General features: G+C 35.3%; 1 protein-coding gene and 1 long non-coding RNA gene across 3 annotated transcripts in view; one reads left to right on the top strand and one right to left on the bottom strand.

Annotated features, from left to right (window-relative positions):
• LOC128211409 (tyramine receptor 1-like) overlaps positions 1-24893 on the top strand; it is a 314491-nt gene that overhangs the window by 258558 nt on the left and 31040 nt on the right. The gene's annotated exons all lie outside the window — the stretch shown is intronic.
• On the bottom strand, positions 14968-20107 carry LOC128211411 (uncharacterized). 2 transcript variants are annotated; one of them, XR_008257281.1, is made up of 4 exons: positions 19917-20107; positions 17273-17475; positions 15880-16086; positions 14968-15391 (listed from the first exon to the last, which is right to left on the bottom strand). It is a non-coding gene; the product is annotated as an uncharacterized LOC128211411 (long non-coding RNA). The 2 variants fall into 2 exon arrangements; XR_008257280.1 differs by lacking the exon at positions 19917-20107 and having other exon boundaries at positions 17273-18748.

Raw genomic sequence — 24893 nt, forward strand, 5'->3', positions numbered from 1 at the left:
CCCCCAACACAAGACCACACTCTCGCGTACAATCGGGCCAACGCGAGTGATTAATATAATGCTGTAATAACTTGTTTCACAATCGTTGTAAAAAACATGTTTAAACTAGTCAAATGTTTCTTAGTTTTACCAAACTTACCATTATAATTGAACATTACACCAAGATAACTAAAACCGTGTACCACCTCTAATAGAGCATTATTAAAGTAGAAAACAGGCTTATTTCTCTATTTACCTCGTGAACAAATACAACTTCTACCTTATCAGTATTAACAAGCAAATGCCATAAAAAACATAATGTTGCATGCCACTGAGCGCCTGTTGAAGAGCAGTTTGACTTTCACCAAAAACAACAGTTTCATCTGCATACAATAGTAAGTATAACTTCAAAAATACATCATCATCATTATCACTCAACTGTTTATTAAATTGACTAGAAAGAAAGTTAAGACCTCCACACTGATTAAACATGTATGACACTAAATCATTCAGAAATATAAAAAACAATATAGGCGAAAGATTTTCCCCTTGCCGAACACCTATAACACTACTAAATGTATCAGATAAAACATTAATACTTTTACACATGACATGGCTTTTGCATAAATAGTATGTATTACTCTTCGAACATTACCATCACATTTATGGCTTAACATTCTTGTCCAAAGTGCAGTTTTATCGATGCTATCAAAGCTTTTCTATAATAAACAAAAGCACAGTACAATCTCTTACGTTTAGACAAATAAATATCAATCAACATTTTCATGGAAAAAATATGATCAATAGTACAATAACTTTTACGAAAACCTGCCTGTTCCTCTGCTAATAAACCACTATCTTCTAAAAATCAATGTATTCTGTTTATTAATACTGAAGTAAAGGCTTTCCCCAAACAACTTAAAATTGTAAAATCAGGCGCTTCCCCTGATTCAAGTATAAGATTAAACATTTTACAATATATTAGTAACAATGCATCCTTAGAGAATGTATTCATTCAAAAGATCATCCTTAGGTGAACAAACCTTATTGTTTTTCAACAATTTACTAACTTTATCAATTTCAGCAACTGAAAATGGCTGACTCCAAGGGATTCTACAAATTAAAAACGGCGAAACATCTTTAATTGGCTAAAATTCTCGGTGTTTACACTAAGAATCGGGACGATTGAACTAAAGTGTGGTACGCATAGCATCATCGCTCTGGTGTACGAGAATAACAAAATGATAACATAAACGGATTCTGTCCTAACAAAACATCAGATCAATCATAACAAATAAGACTTTGTGTGAATAATCATATAATCAGAGTACTAAAGGTAATGCTGGAATGTGATTCGTCTTATTATATTACATTTGGACTTTCGTTTTCGCCAGTTTTTTATTCATACTTATAGGTCATTCCAATATTTTTTTAATCTTTGTGAATGCTTCTTAATTAATATCGACGACATTTATAAATGAATCATTCATGTTATGTAATTCTATACATACTTTTTATATACTTATTTAGTTTGTAATGTTCTTAAATAACATTTTATGTGACACAAATAAGTTGTTTGACCAAGACCTTAGGGGCTTCAATGGAAGCCTGTTTGTTTTTTTTTACCTTTTCATTTTGGTGTTCTTGGTCTTATTTTGACCTAATGTTTTCGCGCTCCATCGATGCGGGGGTCAGCAATAGTACAGCCTCCGTCAGAAGAGCTGACCAAATACTTGATAGTCCTATGTGACCTGTACCTTTTAAACAGATTGGACCAGGGTAACTGTCGTGACAACAGCCTTTCAAACTTTGAATTAGGTATGGGACGCGGCAAGGCGAAAGTCGCCCATTCCTTATAGCGCGCGCTTGACTTCTTTGAACTGATCTTTTACCAGATCATGGGCTAATTGGGAAAATACGGTTCATTATTTGCTTGAACATTTCGTTGATGGATTCACAATTAGTGAAAATAATGTAATGATTATCAGATGATTATATCCTTTTTTATTCGTGGATTCTAGTTTTCTAGACTGGACTTTGCTGATTTTGACATAGCACAGACTTATGAATAAAGATGCAAAAGGCCATTGCGCTCGAGCTTTTTCAACTGACTAACGAGTTAATTTGCATATTGTAGTACGAGCATAAGATTGCAAACAATAACCGGCAAACAGTACAACATGGACCCAATTCATCAGTATATATTTTCAGATTATACCAACGAAATATCAATATAAATCTGAGTTTTTATATTCATGTGTATAATGAATAATTACAACATAATTCTAACAGTGAACTAAATAAAACAAAAACATAAACAAAACTGTACACAAAACAGAAGAACCAGCCAAAAAACAAACTATTTGCAAGTATGTAGGCCCGATTGACTATTAGTTCTTTATAAGTTTGTTTACACTTATATGTGAACCTATAAGAACGGAGTATTGCTTAAATATTCGCCTGTTTAATAATCAATGGAACGCGTGCTCACTGGCCATTTGTTGTTGATTTATTATGTCCATGTGATGGGTTTTTAATCTTTCGACATTGCAGGGTTCTATGATTGATATCAGAAAATACAAATGACATGCTGTAAATAAAATAAAATAAAAACCAGATAAGTCCGTTGCAGAAAGGGCCTTAATATCGTTTTTGAGGTCCACGATTATGAAAAGCATCAATAACGCAATTCTGCAAAATGCTGTAACGTGACTGGTAAATAATAATAATAATAATAACATTATGCTTCCAATATATTCAATAAAGGCTAAAATGTCCGTACCATGGGTCCTTGTGGGCGAGTGGATATGGTAGAAGTGTTTTAAAAAAATGACTGTGCAGGTTATAATACGCTGCCCACTGCAATCAGGTTTTTTTTATATATATAATTGAATGTTTGTTTCTGCAATCTTGGTATCAAGAGTAAAAATCTCATTTTGGTACCAAAATATGAGCGAGTCCGTTAACGGCTCACAACGCGTTAACGTCGGTACGTTACATTTTCATACAGAGAATCTATTACATCATCTATTACAGTCAGTGATCACAAAAATTGTCTGCCATTTTATATGACTGATGTTTTTAAAATTAACATAACCCTTTACCAATTCCATTATATGTCCCTCCCCGCATTTGAAGTGCTTCCAATACAGAATATCAAACAAGCGTTAATTATGTGTCTTGATTCACACTAGTGCGTTTACCATAAATAAACCTTTTGATTAATGTCACACTGTCACGACTTGGATCCGCCAGGTACCACAAGTGCTGGTGAATTAAATCTCGCCAAAAATCCGATTTCGCGGATTCCGATGCTAGGTACATTAGTTTGAAGCTAGAGTTCTCTTCCATGTGAATACGAGAGTAGTACGGGATTCTTCTGTTTAACTCGAGTTGAAGCAACATCGGTACGTTTAGTGTACGACATTCTTCTGAAAACCACAGAGATTTCTACGAGTTCTGCCGATATGTGCACGATTTCATGACTAGTTATTAAGAGTGAGCAACGAGAATGTACAAGAAAAGACGACACATGGCGAACTGGGTAAAAATACGGTACGACAATTTTAAACCGTTTAAAGTTATCGCCACTGCTTGCCGAGTACATTCTTTATGAGGAGACATGTCCTCGACATGCAACGACAATACTTCGAGTCCAACAACTGAAGAGTTAAGGCGAGTTGAAACTCGCAACAACTCGTAGCCGAAACTCGCTACAGTATGACACGGGCTTAAATTTAAGTGTATGGATGTCACAGTGTGCCCAAACGATATTCACATTGTTAACGACTTCAATTATTTAGGTGTTGTGTTTATTTTACTGGCAATTTTAGCCTTAACCAAGAACATTTGATTGGTAAAGCCCTTAAGGCAATGAATATTTTATTTTGTAAATGTCAAGAGTACGACTTGAAACCAAAAATAGTGTGTCAAATATTTGACGCATTTGTTGGTTCTATTTTAAATTATTCGGCAGAGGTTTGGGGCTACACAAAATCTAAGGAGTTAGAGAAAGAATTCATTTAAAGTTTTGTAAAAGATTATTAAGAGTGAAAACAAATACTTGCAATGCCACTGTTTATGGCGAATTAGGAAGATTTCCGTTATATATTCAAAGATATGTGCGTATAGTGTCATAGTGGTTTAAGGTTGCTACCACTGAAAGGTTGTCGTAATTGGGTGTACGACATAAGAAAGATATTAAATGGATTTGGTTTTAGTCATGTTTATGACGATATCTACAATATTGATGTTGATTATAAGTATCTTCCATGGCCGAGAGTGTAAGATTTCCGACCCGAGCGTAGGGTGTTTTGCGGAAACGAGGTTTACCGAGCGGCTATGGTAGATGCTTTTTCTCCCACCTCAGTTAAACAAAATTAAGTAAAAATGTATTTTTTTATGAGTGAAAATAATTGCGCACGGATATGCAATAATTCGTGGTTGTCATGGATATTCGCGCAGTGATTCAGAGTATGTAAATGGTCTGATCGGTCTTTAAATAGTTCTAATAAAGAGTGAAGCATTATTTCTTGAAAGGTGCGTGAAAACGGTTTTCTGGTGACATTTGAAGCGAGAAATAATTAACTCGCGTTCTAAATATTGCCACCAGACAAGGTTTCCATGCTGCGCTACAAACGACATTCTTCAACAAGGGGAGTAATTACAATGTGGTGACCATTAAAAGAAGTTCCATACGGGCATTTTATCTTCGCCCGTGGGCAAGATAAGAATTTCTAGCATGGTTAAATTAATGGATCTACTTATCTGAGGTGGGAGAAATATTTATATCAGTTTTCAAATGTAGAATACACGATGCTTTTAAACAAGATTGGTATGGTACTTAAGAAAAAAGCACGGTGCTAGATATGTTTAGAAATTATAAGACTAGTCTTGAATATGAGAGTTATTTAGACATTATACCCCAAAGTTTACGATTTTTCTTTTGTAGACTACGACTCTCTGTGCACCCATTCCATATTCAAACTGGTACATACGCTAGAAATAATGTTGTTCGAAACCAAAGATATTGTCTTTGTTGTAATTCAAATGATATAAAAGATGAATTGCTATTATACAAGACCGTCTGTATTTAAATATGTACAACTATTGCAATCAAATGATAAAATACAGCTTATTAAACTATGTCTGTTTGTTAAAGATTACCTTAAAGTAAGATCCACCATATTTAATGTTATTTGTTCATCCTCTGATTTAGATAGATGATTTTTTTTTGTATTTATATATACTTGTTAGTATTACATTGTTTGTTATTATGCATACACGTTGACATTGATTATTATAAAAATATGTGTTGTTGACGATGTACATTGTACAAGTCTATATAAACTGTCTGTCTGTCGGTCTGATATTAAACGTCACCATGTTTTATTCAAGTTTAAATCGGTGTGGAGTCGATAATTTGCAATCGTTATGATTCATGGGGTTCAATTATTAAATAGCTTAAGGTCAATATCTGTTTATTTTGCTTCAAACGGTTCAATTATTAAATTAGCTTAAGGTCTGTTTATTTTGATGCCAATTCGACTGAAGTACAAAGGGTAAATATGGGAGAAATAAAGAAATTGTGATTATTTTAAATGCAGGCCGGGAAGCAGTTATTAAACTTTTAGCATCGAAACTCGTAGAAAGCTACTTTGATAAGTTTTGTAATGATATCTTATTGCAAAATGAACTCATTATAATTACAAAGATTAAGAGATACATTCAATGTTCTGTTGAAATCAAAAGAAATAGAAACAGCGACATTTTATTCGTAGCAAAATCTGACATGTATAATATAAAATGTGTTACATTGTTGTCGTTCACAAGCAGTAAGTGGTAGTTAAAAGTTCTGAGATAAAAATGATGGCAAAATGATAAATGACACTTTAATCTGGCTGATCCATTTACGAAATAGGAATACCAAGAACAAATTACGAAATACGTATACCAAGAACAAATTACGAAATACGTATACCAAGAACCAATTACGAAATACGTATACCAAGAACAAAAACTACTCGTTTTTTTTTTTAAATCACACCATTTCTTTGTCTCTCAAAGATTAAACTGTGATACTATCTATGTTCAAGGATATCTAAAAGGGCAATAAACTACATAAAGTGTTGCGCTTCCCTTTGTATATCTGCCTCCCTTGCTTTACGTTTTGTAATGATGAGATATTTATTATGCAGATTAGTTATGAATTGCACGCCTTAGTTAATTGGTGATGTTTAATTTTTCTATTCGAGAACATAAATTTCTAGTGTTTATGAAAGAGTGAATATATATATATATATATATATATTATGTTCCACTATCCGTCACATATATGACTTCATTTCTTTCAAATCACCATAATTGTATTTGTAAAAATGTGTACGTAGTATCTCAAAACACAGTTTGTTTAACACTGCTTTTAAACACGGGATAGTATGTGTGTGTTTAGTGGGGGGGGGGGGGGGTTAATATACTGCACATGCACGGCGGTCAAAAGGCTTGGACATACGACCCCTGGTAAAAGTACCGATACACGGGGTACAACTTTTCTGGGCTAGGACTTGGACATACGACCCCTGGTAAAAGTACCGATACACGGGGTACAACTTTTCTGGGCTAGGACTTGGACATACGACCCCTGGTAAAAGTACCGATACACGGGGTACAACTTTTCTGGGCTATGTCAGAAGTTTTACTCAGAACTGAGTACACCACTTTTCCAAGCACTTCCCAAAAAAGTCGAGCGCCAGGCAAGAGAGCTACTTGTACCAATTATTAACGTCTTTCGGATTGACGCGGCCAGGGATCGAGTTTACCCACGCGAAAACTTGTGGAGAAACGGGTCGGTGGAATTACCGGATGCATGAATATAATAAGGAAAAGCTTTTGTAAATACTTTGTCCGATATTGGTACCTATGTTTTCTTGTATACCCGACTATAAATAAAAAAAATATTGTCTTTTATCTTGTATATTTTTGAAAAAAAGAGTAAATCTAATTGATTTGAAGTAATATTTAGTCAAAAAGAGATATGTATACCGTCATACATGTGTGTATATCTTAGTTTAGTAAAAGTCCATTAAATAATCAATGATTCAATTCTTAGTTTGTTTGTTTTTTCTCACATTAGAGTTAAAATATCCACAACACATATAGTTTAACCTAAATTTTTAATGGACATTACCAACCAGTTGCGAGTCGCTAGCCCCCCCCCCCCCCCCCCCCCCCCCATTGAATTGCCTTAAATTGTCGAAGTGAACTTTTTATATCAATATGGTCTGGGACAAGATATGGTGGCCATATTCAGGGTCAATGTCGTGGTAACCTTAAAATTACCTTTTAGTTGAAAATAGGTTTCCGTTATAGACGGAAGTACGTTCATAGTACGTACGTTTACTTGGTCGGTAATATGCAAATTGGCAAAGCCCGGGCTCTGTGTGGATAGAGAATTTAGTGTATATAAAGACCAGCAGACCCCTTTAAGGTCGAGCATGCTTTTCTCTCAAGGGATCTGTTGGTGTTGTTGACGTCGCACGTTACAGTAGTTTTAATTATTAAGAAGTTTTATTATTATATTGATTCAATCAAACTGCTGTTATTTAACAGCCATATAGACGTATATATAGCAACTTTGTGAATTTGTTTGTCGTAAAAGAATAGTTCAAATACTGGCCACTAGTGTTATACTCTTTTATAGAGCAGGTTTAATCTTCGTTATTGCTATTAAAATTAATGTGTTTTCCCTCGTTTTCGTAAATGAGCTTAAAATACTGGCTACGAGCGAAAGCTGGCACAATTGATATTTCATTAGTATCACATTATCAAATTATATCGGCCTTTAAAGATACGTATATGTTACATACTGATTTATGTCTGTTGTATTAATTATTAATAAGATTGAAGTATTATTATGATATTGATTCAAGAATATTTTTTTCGAATAATGTTCGTAAATCGACTTGAAATCAAATTTTGTAAAGGTGAAATCCACTCATAATTCTTCACATATTGAAATTTGCTTACTGAATGAATAATATTCTGAATTTTATTGAAACTGATAAAAAAAAAAGATGAAATGATAGAAACTTTTCGAAAAATTATCGTAAATTGACGTGAAATCCAAAAAATTATAAGTGAATTCCACTCTTAACTCATTTTTAAAATAATATTGTACACATAATGGAATATCATTTTCAATAAAATCTGAAATATAAACCCCTCATGCCTTATATTCCAAAATATGTACAACAATAAAAATCTTTAAAAAATATATGAATTATGAGTGGATTTCACCTCCATAACGTCGGATAATGCCAGTTTTGGAGATAGATAAGCACATTTATGAAAATGCTTACTGGTTGAACTGCTCATTCTGTACATTTTTAGAACCCAGGATCATCCCAAATCTTGTACGTGTATGGCACACTAAAATAACAATTAAAATACGTCGATTGTTTTCCTAATCCAAGTAAGGGTACTATAACATGTATAAGAAGCGTAAGCGTAAGAACCTCAAAACTCTCTGCTAAAAGAAGTATTGTCATTACATTTTGACGGTTATATAGTAAGCGAGATACGGTAAATCTTTAATTGAAAGAGTGTTTACGTAAGTTGTGACGAACTACATTTAAGACGTTAAATTGTTGACTGTCTAAACTCCTTATCTAGCATTCTTGATATTGTACATATTCGAAGTGTCTTACTACTCTTCATATCTCTTTTGCCATCTTTTCTTTGCCTTCCTTTCTGACATCAATTTCATTCGAAGGGCCTTAATCTGAAGCTTTGAGCTTGCCAAGGCTTTTGCTTTCGCCTTTATGGAACCAGAACTTCTCCGTTTTACAAATGGCATGAAACTAGCATTTTATTGCCTGATGTTCTTGTTTGTACCGTGCCGGATGTACAGGGTATTGAGTGTTTCTGGAGTTCCATTTTGTCCCTCTGTGCTATTACTATGTGTGACAACGTGCGTTGGAACAGTGCTGTTTGCCATTCTACCCGATTGTATTGCTTTTTTAAGTCTGTAATTACGACAATATATTTTGTTCTTTTCAAGCCTTTTATCTCGCTCCTGCTTAGTTAATTGCGCTACTGACTTTCTGTACTTCTTAGCTCGTTTCTTTTCTTCGTGAAGAAAGTTCGAATCGAGCCGTCTCTTCCTCTCTCTGTACTCATTTTGCCTTTCGGCATTAGTTTAAGCCATCTACAATAAACAGAACACATTTGTAAAGGCATTAATTTAAGTTAATTTCAAAAATAAGCATATATTATAAACTAGTATCAATACCTGCACACACCTGTACTTAACTATTAATATGATTGATTTTTATTATTAATTATATAAATTTTACACATAAACTAGTGTATTTACTTGTAAATGTTACTACAATAAGGAAATTCAATAACTCTTACCCTGTTATTAACCGAAACACGTCATAAAAGTTTTAAACAGATACGTTACACTGACTAAACAGATACAGTACGTTACAACGACAATTTTGCCAAATCAGTTTATATGATTTCCCGAAAAGTTTTAAATAAATACAAACCTAACAAGTATAACAATATTTTAATTGTATGGAATAAGTTTATATCCAAAAATACACAAAATAAAAATAAGAAACTTACCTTTCTTAAGGCTAACTAAGGGACTTCAAATTTCTTCATATAAACAAAGCGTCTTAATATTAACAATATGGCGCCGGTGAAAAGGACAAATGACGTAGTATATATGACATCATCAATAATGATTCGCAAAAGCCAGTGCCGAAGTTTAAAACGATGTTTTTTTTAATTCAGCTTCAATTAAAGTTGGCGTGTTACGTATCTGTCGTTTGTTACGTATCTGTTTTCTGTATGTTTTTCCTCACATATTTTGAATTAGGTATTTTTCAAAAGGGTTATATGAACATATTATAAACAACGCTGTACATACTTGCTGTGATAAAGTAAGGTTACATTCCAATTTAACCTTTCCATACTTGATTAAGTATAAGTGTTTCCAGTATGTAAGTTGCAATGTTATTGTGATCGGAATATAATTTGATATTTGTGGATTAATTAGACAGTGCAGTGCAAGGATTTTTAGTGATTTGTGATACGGATATTTTGGATTTATATCGGTATGTGTTTGAAACTCGAACAATTTCACTAAATCTGTGATTTGATCATACTCGAATTTCCCACATATATTGAAAAAAAATTCGTCACGCATGAATAACTCTGATGTGCGTTCAAGTGTTCGGGATCATTATAACGGACATATCAATGGATCATTGATGACCGTTACTAATTTACCTACATATATATGTCTTCAAAGGCGAAGAAACCCAGTAAGCGCAAAGAAAAGTTCTCAAGTAATTCGAGCGATGAGGGATTAACGCTTAAGCAGGGTCGGTGTGGAAGTCTAGACGATAGTGAAAGAGACTTTAACCTCAGTGTAAGCGACCTGTATAGCGAACAACAGACTTGTGGTGACGGCAACGTCACACTGGGCGTACAAGACGTGGCGTCCGGAAGTAGTAAAGAAGGATACTCAGACCTTAGTGTCAAGATTGACCAAGTGTTGTCCATAGTGGGTGATATGAAGGTTACACAGGAGGGCATGAAACGCACTCTTGAGAGAAAAATAGACAATTTGAGGAATGAAATGATGAAGAACTTTGACAAACCAAGCTCAAATCGTTGAAAAACGAAATATCGTTAGACATTGGCAAAGAGACTAGTCGCATCGATGGTCTCATGAATTCCATGAAAGATATTCAAGTGCGTCTGCGTGCGGTTGAAGACGGCACGCCCACACCTGCAGAACCTCGCGAGGTCGATCATTTGAATGATCCTGACTACTGCATCATCGCCACTGGGATACCAAAGCAGGACGACGAGGACCTGTTTGAAAAGGCCAATAGTCTGATACGCGCACTTGGGGAAAACGTTTATTCCCGCGTTACGGTGACGGGAACCATTCGATTGCCCAGCAAGCTACGAGGAAAACCAGGACCACTGAAAATCAGCTTTGGCTCGACACCAGAAAAGGTTCTCGTTCTTAGACACAATATGAAGCTAAAAGACATGGAGAATTATCAGGATGTGTTCATTAAAAGCAGCAAATCTCACGCAGAAAGGCTCATAGAGCTCAACGCCAGGACCATCCTTCGTCAGCTTCCACAGGGCGCTGGTTATCGTGTTGATGCCAACGGCCGCATCCGCCCGCGTCCCGAGCAGCAGCCCGCCGCCGCACGTGACAGTGTATAGGACACACCCCGTCCCTTTGGATCACCCATCCATATTGTACATACATGTATTAACGTTTGTGGATGGACAAAAGACAATGAAAACCTACGTATTGCACTATTAAACTATTTTGATGCTGACATCATCTCTGTCTGTGAGACACATTTATCAGACAGAAATGTGCTGAATGTTGATGGATATTCTTGGTTCGGTTTCAACAGAACAGAAATCCACCGGAACGCCCCAAAAGCGTCTGGCGGAGTGGGACTATTAGTGAAGCAGAGTGTTGTAAATGAATATGACGTTGCTATTGTGGATCGAGTTTACGACGGAATAATCGCAGTATCGTTTACCAACAAGGCTACGGGATCCGATTTCATAGTATTTTCATGTTACTTACCGCCGGAAGGTTCTACAAGAGGACGTGATGCACAGGGATTCTTCGTCCACCTACTAACACAGATATACGCCCATGCAAATTATGATCAGATGGTTGTTTGCTCGGACTTCAACGCTAGAATAGGCTCATTATCCGATTTACTGACTGAATGTGATATTATACCGGAGCGAAAGTGCATCGATAAGAATATTAATCAGCATGGTCATGATTTAATTGAATTCCTCTGTGACTCCAAATTCTGTGTACTTAATGGCCGGTTTAAACCAGAAGAGGATGATTTCACATCCATCTCGCGCAAAGGAAAAGCTGTAGTAGACTTTATATGTGTACCACATGACGTATTTCACTGCTGTAGAAACTTTAAAGTCATAAACCTGACTGATATCATTGACCAACAAGGATTGCATGGATTACTCGGTGAGCGTTCACGCATCCCTGATCACTGTGCATTAAGTGTAAACATTGAAACGGACTATAATGCGCAATTACATGGGCCATCAACGGTTTCTCTTACCCCCCCCCCCCCCGAAGCACGCTATAAGGCTCAAGACCACAGTTATCTGCCCCCCGTTGAGTTATCTGCCCCCCGTTGACCGATCCGGATGTGAATACAGAAAAAAAAGAGTGCTTGTGTTCAAGTATCAATATTTTATTAAAATTGAATGAAAAAGAAGCAAAAAATGTTCTTTTTGCAGAGAACTTGACTGAATTTGACACTCTATTGCAGAAATTGATAGTTTTCAATGTAAATATTGGAAAAATCATAGCTTGTGGAAGTCTGAAAATTAGTTGTTTGTAGCCGATTGACTCCCTTGTGGAAGCATTATGTATTTGAATTCATTTTTGAAAGTCGGGTCAATGGTCAACATGGTGTTTTCTTGTGATTATATTTTGTGTCTTGAATTGTTCTAGAGATGCCATGTCCTTGTTTTTCGATTGGGGTGTGTATAAAGTCAAAAGCCAGGTTAGTGTCTATATGAAACATATAGTAAAAATAACTGTGGTCTCACGCCATAATCCTCGTCGGATACCTTCTGACTTTATGGACAGTGATAGAGTCAAAACGGCGCTTATATCACGCAAATTAAAATCTCGAGGGAGACACAGGAAAATATAGATTGCATATATCAATTACTCTGTGATGTAATTATATCTGAAATGAATGAAAAATTCCAAAATTAGCGAGTACAAAAAACGAACATCAAAGAAACGTAAACATGCCAAGCCATATTGGAACGAAGAACTGCAAAATCTCTGGAATAAATTGAGAGAAAGTGAAAACAAATTCCTTAAGTGCAGAAATGATAGGACATTGCGCGCACGTTTACATTCGGAATATGTTTTGGCTAGAAACACGTTCGACCGGCTCTTGCATAAAACAGAACGGGCATATAGAAGAGACAAAGCCATTGAAATTGAGACGTTTGAGGCAAACAACCCTAAAGAATTCTGGGAAAAAATAAAAAAGCTAGGGCCAAGGCGAGAATCGCGCATACCTATGGAAGTTTATGACACTGATGGTTCTGTTACCAGTGATGAAACGAAAGTGTTTGAACGGTGGAAAAATGACTTTAAGGACTTGTACAACTGCAAGGAATCGGAGAGTTTTGACGATATTCACTACGATCGTGCAAAGATACAGAAGACTTTAATTGAGAATAACATGGCTGACCCCCTTTACGTCACGAACGAATCATTGAATAGTAACGTTTCATTGGATGAGATAGCTTCAATTATACATAAAAGTAAATCCGGCTCGGCATGTGGAATAGACAATTTACCGTATGATGTGTTGAATCAAAGCGCTGAAAGCGCTGCAAGACTGTCGGTGACGTAACTGAAGCAAGCAAACACTACCGCAAAGTTCTTTCAAATGAAACGTGATCAAATGATTTCATACAAATGATGAAAACTCTTTAAGGTAGATGAAGAAGGATAAATGTTATTATAATAAGCACAAATATATTAGCCCTACTTAATCATGTATCCAATGGCCTACAAGATTCTTAATTCAAATTTCCTAATTTTGAACCGCTTTAAATTAGTTAAATGCATATTCATTCTGTTAAAATTGCTTCAATTTATGACGTCGCTTATAACAGTTTCAGTAAGCAATTACATTCCTTCATTTCATTAGGGTCTGTTGAAGCCAATGTCTTTAAAATGAAAATACAATACAAACTATACCCAAGATTAAAGGGACATAATAAAAATATAACTTTAAAATGATGCTCTTTCAAGCCTAAAAATGCCTCCCAGAACTCAGAGAGAACAACAGAGTCCACATATCTACAAAATTTGTGCTCGAGTTACTTTCTTTGATATAAAAGTGAAAACAAATCTGCATGGTGCTGTGGCATCATACCATGAAAAAAAATAATATCTTTAAAATTTGTTTTCTAGTTTGTTTTTATTATAAAAGTGTTAATAAATCTGCATGGTGCTGAAGAAAAAAACTAACGTCTTAAATTTCAAACCTGCAGCATTAATTAGCTTGCCATGTTGTCAAGAATATCTGGACAATTGAATGAAATATGCATGGACCGAAATGACAGCTGGTTTTTCATTGACAAAAGATGCCTTTGAGGCAGTTTTAAGATTATGCTATTCAAAGTATGAGGGTAGTTGGTACAGTTTTCACTCATATTCAGATGATGGCTGATATTTGCTGATAAACATGTATCCTCTTAGCAGCAGGGAATAAGTAAATGACATAGTTTTAATGACCAATATTGGAGATGTGACCTTGACCTCCAAATCCAAAGGGGTCATCTGCTGGTCACCCCAAACCTAAATTTCAAGTTTGAAGGCCGTGGGTGCAGACTTTGTCGAGTTGTCACACAGGCAAGCTTTTTGCGTTCAATGGTCTGTGACAAATCAATAGGGCTCACCTACTGGTCAGGCCCAACCCCAAAGTCAAGTTGTTTAAGGGCCATGGGTGCAGACTTTGTCCAGTCATTATTAGTACAACCTTTTAGCATTCAAGGTCACTGTGACCTTAACTTCTGACCCAATGACCCCTTAAATCAATAGGATCTTCTAATAGTCAGACTTAGCCTCCATGTTGAGTTTGAGGGCCATAGGTGCAGGCATTGTCAACTTATCAGTCAGATGTATGGTTTGACACCTTCCTGTTCAAGGTCACTGTGACCTTTGACCATATTACCCCTAAAATCAAAAGGGGTCATCTACTGGTTAAACCAAACTTTCATGTCAAGTTTGACAATAGGTCTAGGAATTGTAGAGTTATCACCTGGAAAAGCTTTGGTGTACTGTCAGACAGACGGACGTAGCGGCCAACATGTGCAAAGCAATATACTCCTCTTCTTTGAAAGGGGCATAATAAATTGAAATTGATTAAATATTTTTGTTTATTATGTTAATTAACTTACACTACATACAACAAGTACCATTTTGATATTTTCGAATGCTCATTTGGGCATGTACATGGGTTTTGATCTGACTATGAACATGAAACTACATAGTGATGTTCCCTCCTATCAATTCTAAATTTAAATAACAATGAGAAAAAAAGAATGTTTTCACTGCACCATGAATAAATATGTCAAACAAAATAAATGTCAAGTTATTCAAGATTAATTTAACACTGTTCTTTTGACGATTTCCCTGCATTCCTGACTGCAGGTTTTTCCCATCTTCCCACACAGTTATTTCATATTGGCCTTACAAGGTCAGATCTTGAGTTGGGTCTTCATTGCTGGACACTATTTCTTTATCTCCACAGAAAACACACTGGTGCAAGTTTCACTGCAACAACTGCAAAAAAAGTTATATTATATTCTAACTGAACTCTGCAATATTCAATTATTTTTTATTGGATTTAGGAAATGTCTTTGTTTTAAAGGGTTCATATAAATTAATGCATTTTTTTTTCAATTTAATGCATTATCATGCTGGACTCTTTGACATTGATGGTTAAAACAAAGAAGGCATATGATTTGTGTACAGATTAAACATTATTCATTATAAATGTGTTCTTTAATTAATAGACAAGTGGCAACAATTTCCCCAGTTAAAAAAGCTTACATTTGTATATCTGCAGATTAATCATTTGCATTTCTTTTGCTTTGATCATTTAAGTCAAATGAGTTAGACATGATATTACAGATAATGCATTAAAATAAGAAATATATTTTTGGGCATCAATCTATATATAGTGTGTGCCTTCAATCTAGAAATAAATTTCTTCTCAACAGATGCTAAATTATAATAATATATAAACCAAGAGTTTGATTATGACATACCTGCATAGTTAGTGGTCTCCATAACTGCTCAGAAATGCTCCATATGACAAACTAAGTGCTGGTGTATGGCTGGGTAATAGTGCTGCTCCAACCAATAGCGCAATTCTTCCTACAGGTGGACCAGCTCCTCAATATGGTTTCTGTCATGGCAGTGATAACAGTATGTAACATGCCCTTTTCTTCTTTCCAGAGAATGAATCTTCCAATCTAAATTACAAATTTAAGAACAAATATATACATATGCACATGTAATGTTGTTAAAAACAAACCATTTAGATGCCACAAAACTATAAGATTTTAGGTGAAAATTGAGTCAAATCAAAACATTTAGTCATTTAAAGCTGCACTCTCACAGATTTACTGTTTTTACAACTTTTGTATTTTTTGTCTTGGAATGACCTATTTTTTTTGCTAAAATATCTGCAAACCAGTGATATAAAACTACTGACAAAATATTAGATTGCAGACTTCCATATTTCAGGTCGAAAACAAAGGTTTTATGGCTTAAAGCGTTACTAACGGTTTAAGAAAAATGCATAAAACATTTTGAACTTAAATATAAACATTTTCTGACAAATTTATTGTCAGCAATCTTATATGAATGGTTTATAACATGCATTTTCACATAAATTGGCCCGTTCCAAGACAAAAAATAAATAAAGTAGTCAAAATGTTCAATCTGTAAGAGTGCTGCACTCTCAGTCACAGATTTTTGACAACTTCTTTTACTTTTTGGCTTGGAATAAGCTAATGAAAAGCAGTATGAAAACTGATGAAATAAGACTGCTGACAAAAGATAAGATCATGTTTTTTATATTTACATTTGTAACTATTGGTTTTATGGTTAAAAGCATTACTAACGCTTTACTAATAATGAGATTTTTGGCACTGAACATCATCTTTTGACCGTATTAAAATAAGAAAACAGCGTTCCAATATTTTCAGTTGTCTTTTTTGACTGAATTAATATAAGAAAGCAGCGATCCCCTTTTTCCAGTTGTCTGTTATGTCCAGTGTTCAGAAATTCGCATAAAATAATTCATTACAAGACCAAGAAATAAAAAAAAGAGTTGGTAAAACAGACAATCTGTGAGAGTGCAGCTTAAACATGTTTATGTAAATATGTATATGATATGCATTATCAGCCAAGTGCAGACCTACTCACATCCTGGCTACACAACCAGTACATTCATCAGCTTTACTGATTCGAACCAGGCACATTTATATTGGTAGACTAGCATTTTACCATTCTGTGCTGGCCAGTAAAGTTCTCATTTGAATTAGAATTCAAAATGTATATACCTTTGTTCATTTTTTTGCCAACTCTGTTTCAACTGAACTTCCTAAATGAATGAGAAGTTTCAAAAAATAATTACAATATCTCAGTAAATACCTGCATTTATGTGTTTCTTGTGCAATCTGTCAGCTTTGGTAGGCTCAGGTTTCATTTTGTCCACCTCAATACTTGTAATCTTCTAGTCTGATGTACTGCCATCCAATTTTTAAGTCAGGTCAGGCAGCCATTTCAGCTTTGTTCCAGTTGATTGTATCAGATGATGTTAACAATACTAGCCTTGTATCCAGGCACTTCTCAATCTGAAAGTTTACAAAAGAACATGGCCTGTAATATTTAATAAAAAAATCATAATTGTTTACTCCTGGATGATGGGTTCTAAAGTAAACCTTTGAGAAAAGATGCTACTGGTATGGTGCTTGAACCCACGACCATGTGAACACTTGCATGGAGATCTGTCAAACTGAGGTAACTGGGTAACTGATTTTTAGGCAGCTCCCAGCTTGGCTCTACAATTGACAGGTGCATTATACATTATAGAGACAATAAATCAAACACTTGAAGCACTAGTCCAAATAATAGTAACTTAACTGATCTTTTTACAAATTTTGAAATGGCATATCCTTCACATACAATTTTTTTGTACCAAAAGTGGGTAGCTATTCCGATTGGGATTCCGGGTCAGATAATTATATATATCTTAAATATGAGTTATGTACACAAAAAATAGAAGCTGACGAATTATTATGAGTTTGATGAGTGTTTTTCTTCATTTCATACTGTCAAAACATAATGATAAAAACTGTTATACATGAAGATCACCTGCAAGGCTGCGGTGCATAGATTTACATAGATGTAAAATGGTTGTGTTTAAATGCATTAAATGCTTGTTTTGTGAAAAAAATCTTTGCACTTAAATGGTAATAACTAAAATACGAATATAAACCTTTAATATCTATTTCAAACATATAATACTTATCTAACTACGATTTCAATATCTTTCAACCCCCACCCTGTTTTGCACAAACCCGATTAGACGTAAGGGATTGGAAGAATCCCATATAACACGTCTATTTTTTTAGACTATTGAAGCATATATGTTCTTTTTTGATGGTTGAGACGTTTCAGGTTAAACAACAATTAAAAATGCGAAATAATTTTAGTGAATAATCAACTCTGAATTGAAAGTAACATGAAGATGTTGTAGTGAAGGATTTGCCATATATATATATCTATACATTTTTTTTAATCGTAAAAAGAGTCCGTCAACGTACAAATATTTAGACTAAGAGATGTAGATCAGCTAGATGTACCTTCTAGTCCAAATAATTGTACGTTGACAGATTTTTTTACGATTTTTGAAACAGCAAATCCTTCATGTACAAATTGTTTTGTACGAAAAGTGGGTAGTTATTCCGATCGGGATTTCGGGTTAAAGCATATTGCATCTATAACATATCATAAAACAAGAAATATTACCAGATAATGTTATTTTATATAAATTCCGTAACCAAAAAGTAATATCAAGCAAATAATTATGAGTTTGATGGTTTTTTCTTCATTTCATTCTGTCAAAACATAACAATATATACATGAAGGGCACCTGCAAGGCTGCAGTTCACAATTTTACAACAATCGGAACATTTCGGCCATCAATAGTAACAACTCGCCATCTTCGGTAAGCTTCGAGATAGTCAATCCCTGTTGGATACTGGCTGAGGTGTTCAGATTGTTCGGCCAAGGCCGAGTTGTTACCATTGTATTATCTCGAAGCTTGTCGGAGGTTAGTCTAAAATAATAGACGTGTTATACGGGATTCTTCCAATCCCTAACGTCTAAACGGGAATGTGCGAAAAACGGGGGTGTTTTAAAAATATTGAAATTGTTTAAAGTGAACTATTTTATGGTTGAAATTGATCATAAAGAGTTATATTCATATTTTACCATGTAAGTGAAATGTTATTTTGCACTAAACACGCATTTAATGCATTAAAACAAGTTGTTTACATTTCCAATAAAACGAAAGTTGACTGACACAGACAACAATTATGCGAAGGGGAACAACTCGATACAATCGTAATAGCTCGGCCTCTTCCGACAAAGCTTCGAGATAGACCTCGTTTATACAATCATAACAACTCGGCCATGGCCGAAATGTTCCGAGCGATTTAAAACTGTGCCCTAAAGCCTTGCAGGTGCCCTTCATGTATATATCGTTATGTTTTGACAGAATGAAATGAAGAAAAGCCGTCAAACTCATAATTATAAGTTGGATATTTATTTTTTTGTGTACGGAACTAATATAAAATAACATTATCTGGTAATATTTTTTGTTTTTATGATATTTTATAGACGCTATATGCTTTAACCCGGAATCCTGATCGGAACAACTACCCACTTTTGATACTAAACAATTTGTACGTGAAGGATTTGCCATATCAAAAATCTAAAAAAAATCCTTCAACGTACAATTATTTGGACTAGTCGGAGGTGGCCGAATTATTACGATTGGGTCAAGTTGTTCCACTTGGCATAATTGTTGTCTGTGTCAGTCAACTTTCCTTTTAATGAAAAGGTAAATAATGTGTTTTAATGCATTAAATGCTTGTTTTTTTGCAAAATAGCTTTGCACTTCCATGGTAAAATATGAATATAAATCTTTACTTTATTATCCATTTCAACCATTAGGGATTGGAAGAATCCCGTATAACACGTCTATTATTTCAGACTAATGTACATGTACCTTCGTGTCCAAAATCGATCACTTCCTGGCAGCTCATTTCTGGATTGTCTCCATCTAAATTTAACATTTTTAGACGCATACATTGATGCCATTTTTGCTTCGATTGATGTTAAAGCAATAGCACTAAATACAGGTCGGTTATTTTGTAGAAGAACGTGTTTGAAGTAACATTCAATTTCATTTCCGCATAATCGCCGCCATATTGTGTATGACTTTAAAAACTACACCCTATAGTCCAAAAGAACAATAGGCATAACGTTGACACACTGTGATAGGTATATTCCAAATAATTTACTCAAACAAATACAATAGTTCGATTGCTGCTGAAAAAAAATCATTTGAAACAAAAAAGCTATTTCACAAAATATTACATGACATGAACTCTTTAACCGCGTATGATTTATTTCCTAATAGCTTTCATTCATAAAAAAGTTCTTTGCCGGGGTTTGCCGGGTCAGTTTTGAATGCCGGGATATGTGTGACGTCACACGGGGTGCAAACATGTGGTGTAGCTGACTATTGGATGTAGGGTAAAATGACTTCGTATGTAAATGCTATACTTTCATTATTTTGTTCAATAAAACTCACCAAATTGCAACGGTACAACTATACTAAGAGTAACACGCAATGTTTGTCATAAAAAGGCAATAACGCGTTAAATACACATACGCAGGTACTTGACGCCCCACATTCACGTAAGTAGTTCTGTTGCTACGCAGGTGGTGTGTATTAATATATTCATGTTCAATATGTCGTGTCAGGCGACTAGTCGCGTTTCTGAAATACCGCTCTCTAAAGACTGTCGGCTTGCAGCCGACAGTCTAAAAACCCGCCGGTTATTGCCGTGTTACAACAGTTATTTCAGTTAATATTCGATATTAGTAAATTCCCATCAATATGGAGAAAAGCAATCATTTACCCAATATTGAAGGACCCACAATCAGATAAAAGGACCCCAATGAACTATAGAGGGATTAGCCTACTATCGTGTGTCAGTAAACTGTATACGGCGTTTTTAAATAAACGCTTAACAAAATACCTTGAGACGGACAATCTCCTTGCTGATGAGCAGAACGGGTTTCGGGCGAACAGATCGTGTGAAGATCACGTTTTTACTCTTAGTAGTGTTGTAAGAAACAACAAGAATGTCTATGCAGCGTTTATTGACTTGAAACGTTGTTTCGATTATATTGACAGGGACATGTTATTGTACAAACTGTTACTAAATCATATCGATGGAAAGTTTTATAACTCTGTCATGAATATCTATGCGAGTTCGTCATCTTGTGTCCGGCTCAACAACTCACACACAGACTGGTTCGATTGCATATCTGGGGTGAAACAGGGGTGCACGTTATCACCGACGTTATTTGCCGTCTTCGCCAATGACCTAGTAAAGGAAATAAATGACTTACAGTGTGGCGTCACCATCGGGGAACACCAGGTGTCCATTCTCATGTACGCTGATGACATTGTTCTTACCGCAGACACTGAACAAAACCTACAAGCAATGCTCGACGTTTTGAACAACTGGTGCAAACGCTGGCGTGTAATCATAAACACGTCAAAATCGAAATGTATGCACTTCCGGAAAGCACGCACTCAACGAACACAGTTTATCTTCCGTATTGGTGATAATGAAATAGAAATAGTGGACAAATATAAGTATCTAGGCATCATTTTCCAAGACAGAGGCGATTTCTCAACCACATGTGAGGGGCTTTCAAAGGGGGGAGGTAGAGCTCTTGGAAGTGTTATAAGTAAGATACACCCCTTGAAAGACATTTCCTTTAAACCATATGAGAAACTCTATAACGCTTGTGTTGTGCCCGTCATGGATTATTGCAGCTCAGTGTGGGGGTACAAACAATACCAACCATCGGATAATGTGCAGAACCGCGCTATGAGGTACGCCCTTGGCGTCCATCGCTTCGCGCCGATCCCGACGCTGACAGGGGACACTGGATGGATACCCACCCGTTATCGCCGCTGGAGTAATATGCTACGCCTGTGGAATAGACTTGTTCTCATGGACCGTGACCGACTGTGCGCCCAGGTGTTTGAAATTGACTATAGAAAATGTACCGCTAACTGGTCAAGCGAGGTGAAGGACATCATGGACAAAATAGGAATATCTGACAGTTTCAATGCAAAACAGCCTGTTGATATTAAGAACGCGCATTCGCTGATCAAGGACTATTATGTTAACATTTGGTCACAGGATATAAGATCTATGCCGAAATTACGAACGTACCGTGAATTTAAACAAGAATTCAAGTGTGAAACCTATCTGAGTATGGACCTTAAGAAAAATGAACGTTCATTATTGGCTCAGTGTAGGACTGGTATATTACCACTGAGATTAGAGACCGGTCGTTATTTAGGGGAACCAGTGGACTCTAGAACGTATAGGCTATGTAACTCTGGAGAAGTTGAGAACGAGTGTCATTTCATATTTCAATGTTCTCTGTATAATGAACTGAGAAATACCTACCTTGGTAATATCATATCACGTGACAGTTTTGTAAATATCTCCGATCTAGACAAACTTGTTTTACTTATGAAGGACTATGTGAGACAATTATCCGAGTATATTGTTAGTGCTTTCACTTTGAGAAAAACCACACTGTTTGCTTAAAAGTATTGCTAGTTATTAACATTACATCTTTTACGTTGAAATTTTGTTCATGCAATGTCCTTAATATGTAAACTCACTTATAAACGTATTTGATGATAATCATATAAACATTTCCTTTATAGATATGTATAATATTCACTTTAAACCTTACATACATATTCTTTATGTTTAATTTATGAAAATTTGTATTTCATATATGTGATATCTAGGTGACTTATAGGCCCGATGGGCCGGGTGTAATTGTTTAAATTATTTATATTTGTATTTATTTGTAATGATCGATGTATATATACACATGTCACTATAATAAAATAATAATTACTTACTTAATTACTTAATTGAATGAGACGTTAAAATGTGCGTTACGTATCTGTTGATTTTTTTTTAAAAAACGTTCTACTTGTAATTTAAACATTGCATTCGAGAATACTGTGTAATGTTGTGACAACCAAAGATAAATATAATGTGACATACATTCAGACCATATAATGATAACACAACACTTAAAACTATCGAATATGTATCGATTGTTTGTTCTGTAACGTATCTGTCTCCAATATCACCGACATCCTAACAACTCATGTGCGACAAATAAAAAACGATGATCATACAAAAAACTACCATTTTTAAAATTTTACTACCAATTTCCTCTTAAATAAACATTAAATAAATGTTATTATAGCTACATGCATTTACAATTACTGGACAAAAATATTTAACCGTCGATCGCCGACAAAGATTTTTGGTAACATTTCAATCTTAAAACGACGTTATTTGAAGAAAATACTTAAAACATCGACAATTTGAGTTTTATAAACAGCTTGGATAGTAAGATGCTCAAATTGTAGATTAAAAGTGATTTAATTTGTGTAAATATATAGTATGACAGCGCCGACGTGTATTTGTTGGTTTTGGTCCTCTATCTGTAGAATGAACGATATATTTCCTTTCGTCTGGATTTCATTAAGTATGTGTGTATTAAAGCACCATTTACAATATGTATGAATTACCATGGTTTTCCGCGCTTCTACCTATATATAATTGAATCTGTATGATTAAGGATAAATTGTAAAATATATTTATATAGGGAAAAGGAATAAGAAGGAGAGGGGAAGGAGTAGAAAGAGAGGGGAGAAAGAAAAGGTGGAGAAAGAGGAGGGGGATAGGAGAGCTATGGGGGGGGGGAGAAAATATGAGATAACGAGGAAAAGAAAAAGAGGGGGGGGGGGAGAGAAAAAGATAAGAGAGCAATGGGAGGGAAAGAAGATAGGATGATAAAGCGGGGAAGAAAAAGAAGGCTGAAAGAGGAGGGGAGATAGGGGATGGGAGAAAGGGGATGGGAGAAAGATGGGGGATAGAGAGTGGACGAAAGAGGGGGGGGGTCAAGATAGGGGAGGGAGGTATGAGTTGGGAGGATATTGAGAGAGAGGGGGAGAGGAGAAAGAGAAGGGGGAGAGAATATGGTAAAGAAACAGTTAGAGGTATGGGAGAGATACAGGCGAACAGGTGAATTGACAGGGGAAGAAGAGCGAGGAAAGAGATAAAATGCGGAAGTTGAGAGCACATAAGAAAGTTTTTGAGATTTAAGAGGAAAAGATGGGAGGTGGTGTAAAGGGAAAAGAAAGTGTGGGGAAGGGTGAAAGAGTGAAAGAGATAAGAAAGTAATCAATATTGGATAGCTCTCAAAACATGTGCGACCATAAACACATGTACGATGGTGGCTCAAAGAGCCAGAAGGAAAAACAGAAGAGAGCAGACAGATCTCGTATCATGCAAGACCACACGTACGAGCGGTAGCTCAGAGAGCCAGGCTGGAGAATCAACACCGCTAGTTGTTGTTTTTTTTTCTTTTTCATATGCTTGTTCCCGTTACAAATTTATCCAAGATTTGAAACCCTGGGATTTTGTCATAAAGTTTAAATGGCAGATTTATATTATATTTCCGTGTACATGTTATTTGTATAAATTCATGCAGCGATACCAAAAAAACTACATAATAATAATAATAATAATAATAATAAAATAATAATAATATAATAATAATAATAACAACTTTATTTAACGAAGGTTACATACTAAGTGTACAGTCATTACAGACATACTACTTCTTTCCAGCATGGCCTTCACACAAAAAGTATTACAAAAACACATATACTAAGTTATATCTTAAGCAACATACAAAATATACAATCACACTATCACTATCATACATTTCTTCGACAAACACAACTCAGTTTAGTATGATGATTATAAATTACAATAATTTCATACTGTAAATAATGTAGATATATTCAGTAAAACCACATTCAATCAATATATTTTCAACATTTACATATTTG

Source organism: Mya arenaria, chromosome 12, assembly GCF_026914265.1.
Source record: "Mya arenaria isolate MELC-2E11 chromosome 12, ASM2691426v1".
Taxonomy (NCBI): domain Eukaryota; kingdom Metazoa; phylum Mollusca; class Bivalvia; order Myida; family Myidae; genus Mya; species Mya arenaria.